General features: G+C 44.2%; 1 long non-coding RNA gene and 1 pseudogene across 1 annotated transcript in view; both read right to left on the bottom strand.

The window, feature by feature from the left end:
* LOC148184425 (uncharacterized) overlaps positions 1-13,964 on the bottom strand; it is a 264,268-nt gene that overhangs the window by 46,768 nt on the left and 203,536 nt on the right. The gene's annotated exons all lie outside the window — the stretch shown is intronic.
* Positions 3,480-10,248, bottom strand: LOC102106402 (ketosamine-3-kinase-like; annotated as a pseudogene).

Below are 13,964 nucleotides of genomic sequence, written 5' to 3'. Positions count from 1 at the left end.
CATGATTAAAAATTCTGAATTGGTGGTGAAAATATTCAAGTTGACTCCTAAAGATGAGGAGAAAATAAACCCTAAAGTATGGCATTCAAAAGGAGAGGTAGGAAAGCTAGATATCAAACCTATCAAAATAGAAATTGAGAACCCTGAGGACCCTATAAGAGTTAAACAATATCCCATCCCGATGGAGGGGAGAAGGGGGTTGAAACAAATAATTGATGACCTCTTAAAAGGAGGTACTTTAGAGCCTTGCATGTCTCAACATAACACCCCCATCCTGGCTGTAAGGAAGACGGATGGTAGCTTCCGATTGGTCCAGGACCTACGAGCGGTAAACGCTAGGACCCGGACTAGGTTCCCGGTGGTGGCCAACCCCTATACTTTACTAAATAGACTCTCACCAGAAGATGTGTGGTACAGTGTGATTGATTTGAAAGATGCTTTTTGGACTTGCCCTCTGGATGAAAGGAGTAGAGATTATTTTGCATTTCAGTGGGAGGACCCAGATACAAACCGAAAGCAACAGCTAAGGTGGACGGTCCTCCCCCCAGGGGTTCGTGGAGTCTCCGAACCTTTTCGGGCAAGCTTTAGAACAATTGTTAACCCAACTGTTCTTGAGGACAGGACAAAGCTTTTGCAGTATGTAGATGACTTGCTAATAGCTGGACCGACTGAGGAGAGCGTAAGGAAAAGCACGATTGCCTTGTTGAACTTTCTAGGAAAGAAGGGTTTGAAAGTCTCAAAATCCAAGCTGCAATTCACAGAGCCCGAAATAAAATACCTTGGATATCTCAAGGGAAAAAAAAAATTGGACCCAGAGAGGGTAGCAGGCATCCTTGCATTGCCTGCACCAAGAACAAAAAGGCAAATTAGAAAAATTCTAGGGCTCTTGGGATATTGCAGGCAGTGGATTGAGGGTTTCAGTGAAAAAGTGAAGTTTTTGTATGAAAGATTAAACACTGACAGGCTGAAGTGGACTGAACAGGATGAGTCTAATTTCCAGAAATTAAAAACCGTTCTTATGACTGCCCCGGTACTAACTCTTTATTCTAATAAAGAATTCCAGTTGTTTGTGGATGTGAGTGGACAAACAGCACAGGGAGTCCTGACTCAGGAATGGGCAGGCAAAAGGAAGCCTATAGGGTTTCTTTCAAAAATCTTAGATCCTGTTAGTCGGGGTTGGCCTACGTGTTTACAAGCAATTGTAGCAGTGGCTCTGTTGGTGGGAGAGGCAAAGAAAATAACTTTTGGGGCTCCTCTGGTAGTTTACACTCCCCACGATGTGAGAAACATATTGCAGCAAAAAGCAGAGAAGTGGCTGACTGATTCTAGGCTTCTAAAATATGAAGCCATCTTAATCAGCTCACCCGGTTTGGAATTGAAAACCACTTCTGCACAAAATCCTGCTCAGTTTCTATTCGGTGAACCTCCAGAAAAATTAATACATGATTGTTCTGAGATCGTGGAGCTGCAGACCAGATAAGTTACATCAACGCAAACTGTGATTGTTTTCCATTTATACATTTTAAATGTGCTTATTGTAAACAAATTTGGGTAACCCACTGTTGGGGAGAGTACAAGCCTAAGGGATTGTGTACCGATTGTCTGACTAAAGAACAGGAGGAGACTAGCCGTTTCTTAATACTTGTCACCCGGGCGGGGTTTTTAGAACTTGACTCTCCTGAGTGGTACCTGCTTTTTCAAAAGGGGATTAGAGGTAAACTAGACTCCAAGGCAGAAGCTTTAGAAATCGAGTGCCAAAAGACAGTCAAGGTACCGAGCAGGACAGACACAATTAAGTCGTCTCGGTGGGCTGCTTTCAAGAGAAGGTACGCCATAAAGACTACAAGGGCCCCTGAAGAATATCCTTGCTGCCGAGAAGATGGTAATCCCCGCCGTATATTTCTATATGGGCGAAGGGCAAGGCAGAGGGATACACGGGTGGGGAATCCTGACTGTCCTGAGTCTAGCCGTGTGCTTGGCCGAGGGAATGATTCCCGAGGTACCTCCGGGGGAGCGTCTCCTGGGGAAGTGTGAGCAGTGTCGGACTGCCACAGATACCAGACGAATAATTAACTGTCCTCCGGAACGACAAAAGGGGTTTTGTTTGTCTAACGGCACTCAGTATAATCTTTGTGAATTAAAGGGGGAGGTCTGGTGTTACCACTCAGGGGCAGGTTTTAAGAACGGGCAGTCTAAGACTCCTATGAGAAGAAAAACCAAAGCTACCCACTTCAGGTATAAGAGAGAAGTGGGAATGCTTCCTCCGATTCCAACCTGTAGCCAATGTAATAAAACTGTCTGGATAGGAGGAAAAAGACAATCCACCTTTTTAGCATATTATAAAGTCAACCCTTTGTGTTTCAATAAAGCAAACTTAAAAATGTGTACCATAAGAAGGAAATTGTATTGGGAAGGTAAAAATTTAAAACATGAAGAAAAATGAGTAATTAATGAACCCTTTAGTAATGAACCGATAATTCTTGATTTGTTAAAAAAATGATGATGACCGAGTATGTTTACAATTCGATCAAGTGTTCTGCTTCTCCAGAGATGAGGAAGGGATGAACCCTGAAAGCAAAATAAAAACAACCCTTCTCAGAAATACTGTGGGAATTCACTTACAGACTAGGAAGAAGACGAATATTGTTAAACACGAATTTTTAATGTGATAAATTATTAGGCGGGGGACTGTGATAAATATAACATTGGATAAAAATTCGTGAAAGAGAATGAAGAATTATATGTTATATTTGTAATACTGTAAAGATGCAAAATGTAAAATAATCCAGAGATACCTTCCCGAGTCGGGCAGTAACGACCGGCAGCAACGCTTATCAACACAAAATAAAAAGCAGGACACAAGCAATCAAACCAGACAATGAGAGTGGCTCCGTCGAGATATCCATCTCCTCCGCACCCAAACTGGCCACTCCATTCCAGGAAATGCAATCGGAGGACACTCAGAGCCTCTCACATGTGAAAGGACTCTGCTCCACCGACCATTGACTCAGCTCAACGAATCCGGGAAGTCTATTCAAACTCTTTTGTTGGACGGTGCTTACTCCGGATTTTGCCCCAGGATACGAAAACCCCTATAAGAACCCCGGACTGCAGTACCTACTTCGTGGATTTGGGTAAATCTGTACCTCTGGGTATAGACATCTCCTTGTCCACCCAGCGCTGTGCTGATTTATTTTATTGTGGTTTTTTCTCTCGTTGTTTGTGATTGAAATTGTTTTATAATAAATTGCTTTTTATATTAACTCTATTTTTGCCATTGCATTTATAACACAACTATCCGAAAAAGGCATGACTGAGCTACACTTGGTACTCAGTAGGACTCACTGATTCTAAGGTCTTCAGCTGAGCAAGAAGGTCAAGGATCTCACAGGGGTTTTTAACATCACTACGCCTTCAGATGCACCAGCAGGTCTAGGGTTTTCCAAAGAGCACAGGGAGCATTTAGCTTAAACAGCAACTTACTTTACAAGGTTTCTCATAATGTTCATAGCAGACCCTCTGTACCCTGAACCAAAATGGTTCCAATGGTTCATGTAGTGGAACAGCTGATAAAGTTTCAGGTGTTTCTCAAACCCTGCAGCTCTGGGGATTTTACTGTGATAAGCAGAATAGAAAAAGCTGCTGAAGCCACCAAACATCCCAGCTACTGCACGATCATACTCTGAATGGCCGCAGAAAGAAGCTGGATCAAAGATAATTGGACCAGAATCATCCTCAGCTACATTTCCTCCCCAGAGATCCCCGTGCAGGAGTGAAGGAACAATTTCTACACCACAGAAAAAAACTGAGTATCTTCAGCTGCAGGGGGGAAAAGCAAGACATGTAAATTACTACAACCATTCACCTTAAAATGTAGAGGTTTATCTGCATTCTTTAAACTTTAAAAGCCAGTTAAATAAACATGTAACTTCAAACAGCACAAGACCTATTTCACAGAGATGCTCAGCAAACTCAGAGGATTCCTCTTTTTTCATAAAAGTCAACAGCAGAATAGTGTGAGGTGCCCCCCGCCCAGGGAGGCAAAGATTTAGTTTCAGATAAGCATTGTTAAAGTGAGAGGCGTGGCTTTAAAACCTGGGAAGAGTGGATTCCATTCCTTTCCCTCGGGGGAAGGGCCCTGTGAGCCCAGGAAGAATTGCCCGACCCCAGAGCCTCCTGGGGTGGCAGCCCAGGGAGTTCTGATTGGGTTTGAGTCCCTGGGGTTTCTCCCTTGCTTGTTCCTATTAGACCCTGACCTTGAACTCCACCCTGCCTCTGTTCGGGGCTCTCTGTCTCTGGGTCTAAGCTAGGTTTGTTCCTGTGTTGAATAAATGGTTTCCTGAGCAGAAGCCCATCTCATTGGAGTCCCATGTTGGTTGGTCCCTGGTAACTGTAGCCTGCCTGGACATGATCCTGGAGCCCCGGAATGCAACAGAATAGTAACCCAAATATCTTTTTGGAAAACCGTAAAGAATTTTAAATTGCATTTGGTCCTCTAATACTGACCAGATCTAATAACAACCACCACCAGTTCATCATTGGAAGTGTTATAAATGCAATGGCAAAAATAGGGTTAATATAAAAAGCGATTTATTATAAAACAATTTCAATCACAAACAACGAGAGAAAAAAACCACAATAAATCAGCGCAGCGCTGGGTGGACAGGGAGACGTCTATACCAGGAGGTACAGATTTACCCAAATCCACGAAGGAGGGTAGACTGTCCGGGGTCTTTATAGGGATTTTGTGTCCTGAGGCCAAAACTCCGAGCAGTTACTGTTCAACAAAGAGTTTGGATGGCTGGTTGAATGAATTTCCTGGAACCGTGGAACTGAATCAATAGACGACTGGGCAGAGTCCGTTCGCATGTGAAAGGTTCTGAGTGCTTCTTGATTGTATCTTCGGTTGGGCTCTCAGGGTGAAGTGTCCAGGTCCAGTGCGGAGTCGACGGATATCTCGGCTGGGCTCCTCTTATTGTTTGGCCTGATTGCATCTTCAGTTGGGGCTTGCAGGAAGGGGTGCCCCGGTGCGGTGTGGAGTCGATGGGCATCTCGGCCTGGCTCCTTTCTTTGTTTAGCTTAATTGTTCGTGTCCTGCTTTTTCTTTCAGGCTGATGAACGTCGCCTAGGGTCGTTACCGCCTGAATGGGTAGTTACTGCTGGGTTTGGGAGAAATTCTTAGGCCACACTATATTTTATATAATTTTTACATTGTTACAAATCCAGTTATATACTTATTTATTCTTTCACGAATTTTTATCCAAGGTTACATTTATCACAGAAGGCTCAGGCATCTCTCAGCAACCTTAAGGTAGTACCCAAAGAGCCAAAACTGCAGTCACTTAACCAGATGCAAACAGTAAATCTACAATGTGCTGAACTGTACCGCTTATGTACATTTCTCACCATGGAAGTGTTCCAGGGAGTGAGAAATATCATCTCCATCTGTAAGATTTCCCAAACAGTAAGGTGAAGTGCTGTCTGGCACTTTGGAATTCACTCTGGAATGTTAGCATAGGGTGATGTGGCAAAAGCCATTACACCTTAGAATAAAGGGCACTTTAATCCCTGAAAACTTGAGTCTCTTACCAACAGAGTCTGGTGCAAACCAACAAACAGGAACTTTGTTTTAAGAAAATAAGATCAAGATAACTGATGTCAGCTGTCACTGTAATGAGAACTGAGAGAACTGCTTGTACCTGAAGCTGTGCCCGAAGTTCCCTTGCTTCCCTGTCTCCTGAGCTTCTTTCAGTCAGGTCCATCTGGGGCTGGATCCTTTGTCTGGCAAAGAAACTCACCTAGTCACTGTGCCAGTTGTTCACCTGAAGGAACAGGATTGCAGATGTCAGTTCTACACCACACAAATGGCAGATTTTCTTCTTTTTCAAATAAACCTTCTGTGGACCACGTAGCCTTTGTGCTGGTACCATCTAGGATATTAAGTGCTACCATTTAATTGAATGTTATCTTAAAATGTTAATCTGGGGGAATAAATAATTTTCTCTTAGTGACTAAAACCAAAAAAATTGAAGAGCCATCAGTGTCCAATGCAGCTATAAGTGCTGTCCAAAGCACTACTTTTCTTAGCAGGATAAACTATGCTTCTTCTTATTCATGGCTCCATAAAAAAATACTTATTTATATTATGATAATTTTGACCCTTTGTGTCACCCAAGGAAAAATGAGGTCAACTTAAAATTCTAGCAGTCTAATGAAGTACAACCTACCTGTGGAAGATAACCACAGAAGGTAACTGTATGAAAGCCAAACCGATCCACAGACTGGACTTCCATTTGCCCTTGTCCTTTACCTTTCAAAGCAAAGACAAAAATTCAGCACCAGTGAAAAAATACTGAGCATCCACAATGCAAATGAATCTTAAAAAAACTATGCATGGGTACAATGCTGCTTTCACTGAGAATAAAAAAAATTGAACTTTAAAGTTTTTTTTTGTTACAACAGTTGCTGCTGCTGGATTTTAAATTTAAGGTCAGTATAAAGCAGCCATATTATATTCTTTTACTTTTATATTTTGAGGTACTGTGTCTCTTCTGATACCATGGATGGTATCTATAATGTCCTTGTACAGACTGTGGCTCAGGCTCCCAAACTGAATATGTGTTTTGCTCACAGAGATCCAAACAGGGCAAACAAAAGCAAAAAGAAGAACCCCCCTACCTGTGTGTTTCATCCCAACATAGTCTCATACTATCTTTAGGGGAAGAAGATGAACCTGTCCAGAAGTGGCAAAAGCTATTTTAATTATTTTGTAAATTATCAATCAGATTTGCCAACAGCTGTGTACTGCACCAACTGTGCTCCCTTCTTCCTTCATCTTCTTTTGAAGTTGCTGGTTATGGAGGTGAAGATCAGCCAGCTGAGTTCCAAGCAGTGCTGAATAACTAAGAAACAAAAAAAAACATTAGCAACTCTTACACATGAACGAATCCAGACCTTGATATTTCAGGAGTTACTTGAAAATGTTTGTTAAGCGAGTAGAAGTTCTCCATCTCTAACAAAATAACTTCCCAAAGTGTTCCAGTTTTTGTAAGAGACGGTCCAAAGATTCTCTCATCTTTCTCACAATTGTCTCAAGGACAGAGACTGAGACCCTGAATATCACGAGGGACTTGGTTTGGGGATTTGGGCCTAGCTGAAGTGGACGTTTGCTAAGTGATTGTTTGTAGGTGGTTGCACGGTACACTGCCCTTGTTCCTGCTGGTAAGCAGAGGCTTGTGCGTGGTACCCTGCACAATGGGTTTCCACGACACATTGCCCTTGTTCCTGCTGGCGAGCAAAGGCTTGCAAGACGTGGTTTGCTCTGTACCCTACACCTGCCCCCCTGCGCAATGGAATTCATCACAGTGATTATCAGTCTCCTCTGTTTTTGGCCCTGTGCCCCTCGCTTTGTAAAACACTATAAAATCACACCCCAAATTTACCTTCCTTTGAGATCTCCCCAACGGACAGAAGACTCTGCGTTGCTGGATGGCTGAGTGGACTTTGACATTGGTAGCTATAATCCCCTTACTCTCTTTTTCTTATGCTTTGCTTTCTCCTCTTTTCTCTCTATATCGCATATTAGTGCTGATGAGCACTCAATAAAGTGTGTTTTGCTATTTAAGTCCTTGGTTTGCTGATAATCTTTTGTACTCTAAGACTGACTAAAAGAACCACATCACAAATCCCACCTTGCAGATCGTGACAGTATTGTAAACACTTTGTCTTCCTATCAAGACTGCATATTAATATAGACAAAATATACTTGGTTGTTTCTGACACCATTATTGAAAGTGAAATCATAAATTACATAATCATAACGATAAACAATGATTTCATAATCATAACAGTGATAAACTACCAATTCTAATTCCTGTGTGATATCACTTCCATAAGCATTTTCAGTAAGGTATGTGTAAGAAAGCATTCACATAACATGGGACATGTTATGTTTTATTTTTTTCCCTCTGGCAAACTGTCTTTGGAAAATAGAACCAAACAAGGCTGATCCTCTTCTATCACTGTCTCTGGCTGCTCTTCTCTAAAAGGCCTCAAAGGTGGGTGTCAGATTGGTCTAGTTTATTACGTATTTTTAATAAAAGCTGATCCTTTACAAAGTTCAGGAAAGTCCTGTAGTAATTGCAAACAACCCTTACGATCAGTTGCCCCCTGTGTAAACAAAATTATATTCCTTTTCCTTTTTTTGACCTTTCTCAACTTTCTCTATTCTAAAGCTGTTGTCATTTAAAGCAAATTTAGTTCTTCATTTTGTTCCTGTTAACACAGATTGTACCTATCCCCCAGAATTTGCACTCTAAAACTTGAAATCCAAACCAGTAAGATCTCTGCCCTTTCTCTTGGGAGAAAGACAGCTCTCTCACTAGAGCTCTTCATGAATCAGAAACCCTAGCAATGAGCAGGATGAGGGACAAGACTTTAAACTGGCTACAGAAGTTCTGAAAGTGAGATAAGAAACTGGTCATGATCACCTCCCCAGTGGAATCAGATGGGATTCATCATATTTAGTGCTGGCCACAAAGAAGGGTCAAAAGTTTGAAACCATCAAAATTAAGGTTCAGAGTTGTAAAAATACTGAAATCATGGTTAAGTTATTTGGGAAAGTGCCTCTGCATACTCATGGCAAGCATTAGAACACTGATTCTTACATCAAAGGCAAGTACACAAAGCAAGTGATCAGGTTGGTCATTTTCTTTATCATAAAAAAAAACCTTATTGTAAAAACCACTAATAACCTAAACAAACCAAGCCAAAAGTAACCAAAACCCAGACTCACTTCTTGATGTATTATCAGTTTGCTAGGTGAGGCATGATGAATTATTTCATACAGTTCTCTGCTGTACAGCTTCCCATATGTCCCTTGACTTGCTTTACACAAAATTCAAATAAGTTTCTCCTATGTAAACAAGTAATTTAACTGACATAAGAACCAAAATTTCTGGTCAAAGCAGGCAAAAATAACTGTTTTACCTATTTAAGCTCTTCATTTCCAAATGTTCCATCACCAGCGCAGTATTGTCTTCAGGCAGTTCTACAACCTTGATGGCTTTAGGCATTCTTACTGTCTGCCTTTTCAGGATGGCTTCCAAACTTGCCATTTCTCCCAGAAACATTCTTCCGACCTGCCAAATATTAAAGAAAAACATTAGTCTCTATAAGCATCAGTCACAGGTAAAATTAAATAAAATATAAAATAAACGAAAAGTTTGGAGCAAATATTTATTGATGCACACAATACAGACAGAACTGCATCATCAGGCTTGATGTTTGTAAAACAAAGTGAAAAGTAACTTAGGTTCTAGCATTCTCTGTAACTTAGGAACTCTGTTTACAGTTGAAAGAGTGCAAACTGCATGCACACAAAATGAATGCAATATTCCATTAATACAGCAAATGTTTAGGAAGCCATGGACAATATACACCAACAGTTGCTAAGCTAGAAGAATGGTGCTGACATTCACAGACACTATGACTTTCCAGACCAAGTAATAGAATCAAGCTTCAAAAACAGCTCTATTTGCAGCCACAGAATTACAGAACCATACAAATTTTAAGGTTGAAAAAGCCCTCTGAGACCCCTGAGTCCAACCACTAACCCAGCACTGCCCTGGGCACTCTGTGCCAGTGTCTGACCACCCTGTTCATGAAGAAATTTTCTCCAATATCCCATCTAAACCTCCCCTGACACCACCTGAGGTTGCTTCTTCTCACTTGTTCCCTGGGAGCAGAGCCTAACCATGCATCCTCTGGTCAGGGAGCTGATTTGTGCAGAGCCACAAGGTCCCCCTGAGCCTCCTTTTCTCCAGGCTCAGTCCCTTTCGCAGCTCCCTCAGCCGTTCCTGGTGCTCCAGCCCCTTCCCCAGCTCCGCTCCCTTCTCTTGACATCCTCCAGCCCCTCAATGCTTTCCTTGTCATGAGATGCCCAATACTGCCCGCAGGATTCGAGGTGTGGCCACAGCACTACCAAGCACAAAGAACGGTCACTGCCCTGCTCCTGCTGCCACAGCAGGACTGGCACGACCCAGGGATGCTGCTCCCCACCGCGGCGCCCGTCCAGCCCTGGCACCCCCGATCCCCACCCCGCCACACCTCCCCCGCGCAGCTGCTCTTCACGAACACCAGGCCGGGGTCCGTGTCGTAGCTCCGGCCCTGGCTGATGCAGCCGCCGCCCGAGTGCCCGGTCGGCCGCAGCACTGCGGTGCCCAGAGCTCGCTTCAGCGCGCCCTCCATGGTGGCAGCTGTGAGGGCAGCCTCGGGCGGGAAAAGAATTAAAGGCACGGGGAAAGGCGGGGCGAGAAGGGGCGGGCAAAGGGCAGCTGGGGCGGAGAAAGGGCCCGGGCTCTGGTGTCGAAGGGCTTTCTCGCTCCTCGTATATCGATTTGCTCGCGTGTTCAGTTTTGTTCTTGTGTTCACGACAGAATCAACTCCAGAATCGCAGAACGTTCTGAATTGGAAAGGGCCCCACAAGGTTCGTCGAGTCCAATTCCTGCCCCTCCATAGGACACTCCAACAATCACACCCTGTGCCCGAGAGCATTCTTCAAATGTGCACTTTGAGCTCTGCCAGGCTGGGGCTGTGACCACTTCCCTGGGGAACCTGTTCCAGTGCACGAACACCCTCTGGGGGAAGAAACTTCTCCCAGTATCCAACCTAAACCTGCCCTGGCACAATTTCAGGTCCTCTTGGGTCCTGTCACTGGACATCTCTGCACAGAGCAGAGATGAGTGTCTGTCCCTTCTCTCTCCCTCACAGTTAAACACAGCAATGAGGTCTCTCCTCAGACTAATTGGGAAAGAGCTCTGAGATCATCACGTCCAGCCTGTGACCAGATACCCCCTTGTCAACCAGACCATGTCATGGCATGACTTAAAGGCTTCCAGGGACAGCAACTCCAGCACCTCCCTGGACAGCCCTTTCCAGGGTCTAATCACCATTTCTGTGAAGAAATTCCTCCTAATGTCCAACCTAAACCTCTGCTGGTGCAGCTTAAGGCTGTGTCCTCTCATCCTGTCCTTTGCTCTCTGGGAGCAGAGCCTGACCCCCACCTGGCTGCACCCTCGTGTCAGGGAGCTGTGGAGAACCAGAAAATCCCCCTGAGCCTCATTTTCTCCAGGCTGAGCCCCCCCAGCTGCTTCTCATCGAACTTGTATTCCAGCCCTCCACCCAGCTGTTGAGCTGGTGGTTTTCTTGGGTTGGTGGCCACAAGTTGGTGACCACAATTTCCCCTGCCACAATTACACTTTACCCAGTTTGATGAGCTGGCCTTATTTTGTTCCTCGTAATCTGGCCTTGTCTTGGCTGTTTGGCCAAGTGTCCTTGATCTGAAGATGCCAGCATTCTGTTATGTCTGGTTTTAGTTGTTTTATTACCTCAATTTACTTGCTTTTATCATTATTTTATAGTTTCTGCAATTGCTGAGATGTTAAACATTATTTATCTATCTGTAAGCCTGATGGTTTGTGGTAGTGCACATTCCTGGGCGTTCCTTAGTTTCTGTGTAAGCCCGCCCCACAGCTGTGACGTGTTTTTCCCTTCTCCGCCCTGTCCCTGAAATGTTATCCCATTGGTTGGTGTTATATGTCTCCCCGCCTGTCCTGGGGTGACTTTATGATACTGGTATCCCCAATCGTCTGGTTTATGTTATATATTAAGTTCTGCACCTTTAAGACTGGCTTTGAGAGCAAGAGAGGGGGAAGAAGAAGCGCGCAGTTTGTGCTAAGAAAAAACATCACTCCCACACATCTCGCTCCTGGACTGTGGTGTCTGCAGCACGGACAGACAGCGGGACAGAGCTTCTCTCTGGCTTTTAGTTAGTTCTAGCTAGCTGAGGCAGAGGAGTTCCCTGGACCTTTGTTTGTTTTTTTCCCCAATTTTCTTGGATCTGTGCAAGCCTGCTCTGGACTGAACACCCAGCCAAACCCCGGGAGCTCACGCCTGTGGCCCACCGGGGCCTGGGCCTCGGCACTTGCCAGCGACGGAGGGACTGATAAGAACCTGAGCGAGCCGAGCTACATCACATGAAAAAGACTTTTTTTTTCCTCCTAGATTTGCCATCCCATCGAACAGCAAGAGGTTTTATTATTTAATATTACTCAATTTCTGTTAAATAAACAGCTTTTTCCACTGCTCTCTAAAAAATTTTTTCTTTTCCCGGACCAGTTAGTGGGGAGGAGCATTTCCCTGGGGAAATCCCCATTTAGAGTTTTCCTTCCTAATTTGCCCTAAACTAAGACAAATACAGTTTTTTTGGCACCTGAACAGGGGCAAGAGAAAGTGGAAAAACCTGTACTGAGTGTTGGTTGTATTTATTCTGTATTGAGATAAAGCAGTCAGTAGCCATGTTGTTTGGATACATAATGTCTCTTGGGGTGGAAGCTTTCATGTGGACCTGGTCCCTAAAAGTTTTTGAGGTTTTAATACCTGTCTTTGCCCTCTTTCACAATAGAGGGGCACGGATTAGAATGGTTATTGTGCTGGGCTCGGTGATAATGATTTATAGGAAGTTTATAGAACTACTGAAGTTTCTGTCAGGTATGTTTGGTTTATGGTTTCTTCGCCCGACCCTGCCTCCCAGTCCCAGTAGCACATTTTGGGAGTTTATTGGTAATTGCACACAGTTTGTTAGAGGAAGACCAGGGGATGAGGCTTTTCAGCCTTTTCTTTCCTTCTTCTCCTTTGAATCTGTTATGTCCCTCTTTGAGAATATCCAGTTTCCCCTGAGTGTTAAGGATACCACATTCCTGGTCACTTTCCTGGTAGTTCAGCTGTTGAGCTTCCTCTATATAGTCTGCAACTTCTCTAGAATGAGGGCTGAGATATCCAGAGGAGCCAACGAGACCCCTGCCCCAGAAGTAGACTCAGGTGTGGGAAATCCTGATTGGTGTAGAGAATGGGAGAGAAGTGGCCAAAACTCTACCTCTACACTGATTCATGGATGGTAGCCAATGCTCTGTGGGGATGGCTGGAAAAGTGGAAAAGGGCCGACTGGCAACGCAGAGGAAAGCCAATCTGGGCTGCTGATGAGTGGAAAGACATTGCCACCAGGGTAGAGAAACTGTCTGTGAGGGTCCGTCATGTAGATGCCCATGTCCCCAAGAGTAGGGCTAATGAAGAGCACCGAAACAATGAACAGGTGGATGAAGCTGCAAAGATAAAAGTGTCAAAAATAGACTTAGATTGGCAACACAAGAGAGAGTTGTTCCTAGCTCGATGAGCCCATAATGCCTCAAGCCATCAGGGTAGAGATGCCACCTATAAGTGGGCACGAGACCGAGGAGTAGATCTAACCATGGACAGTATTTCCCAGGTTATCCATGACTGTGAGACGTGTGCCACGATCAAGCAAGCCAAAAAGTTGAAGCCGCTATAGTACAGTGGGCGGTGGTCCAAATATAAGTATGGGGAAGCCTGGCAGATTGACTACATCACACTGCCCCAAACCCGCCAAGGCAAGCGGTACGTGCTCACAATGGTAGAAGCCACCACTAAATGGTTAGAAACCTACCCTGTGCCTCATGCCACTGCCCGGAACACCATCCTGGGACTTGAAAAGCAGGTCCTTTGGAGGCATGGCACCCCTGAGAGGATTGAGTCAGACAATGGGACTCATTTCAAGAATAACCTTATAAACAGCTGGGCTAGAGAACATGGCATTGAGTGGGTGTACCATATCCCCTACCATGCACCTGCTGCGGGAAAAGTGGAAAGGTACAATGGACTGTTAAAGACTACCTTAAAAACGTTGGGTGGGGGATCTTTCAAAAATTGAGAGCAACATCTAGCAAAGGCCACCTGGATAATTAATACCCGAGGTTCCACCAATCGAGCAAGCCCAGCCCAATCCGAGCCCCTGCATAAAGTAAACGGAGACAAAGTCCCAGCAGTACATCTCAGAAGTTTGTTAAGAAAAACAGTTTAGATCAATTCTACTTCAAGTACAAACAAAC

The sequence above is a fragment of the Pseudopodoces humilis genome, chromosome 4, assembly GCF_049639895.1.
Source record: "Pseudopodoces humilis isolate 2021_Gansu_Grassland_sample_001 chromosome 4, ASM4963989v1, whole genome shotgun sequence".
In the NCBI taxonomy this organism is placed as follows: Eukaryota; Metazoa; Chordata; class Aves; order Passeriformes; family Paridae; genus Pseudopodoces; species Pseudopodoces humilis.
Note: the sequence above shows the minus strand (reverse complement) of the source record. Positions and strands in the feature narration are given on the sequence as shown.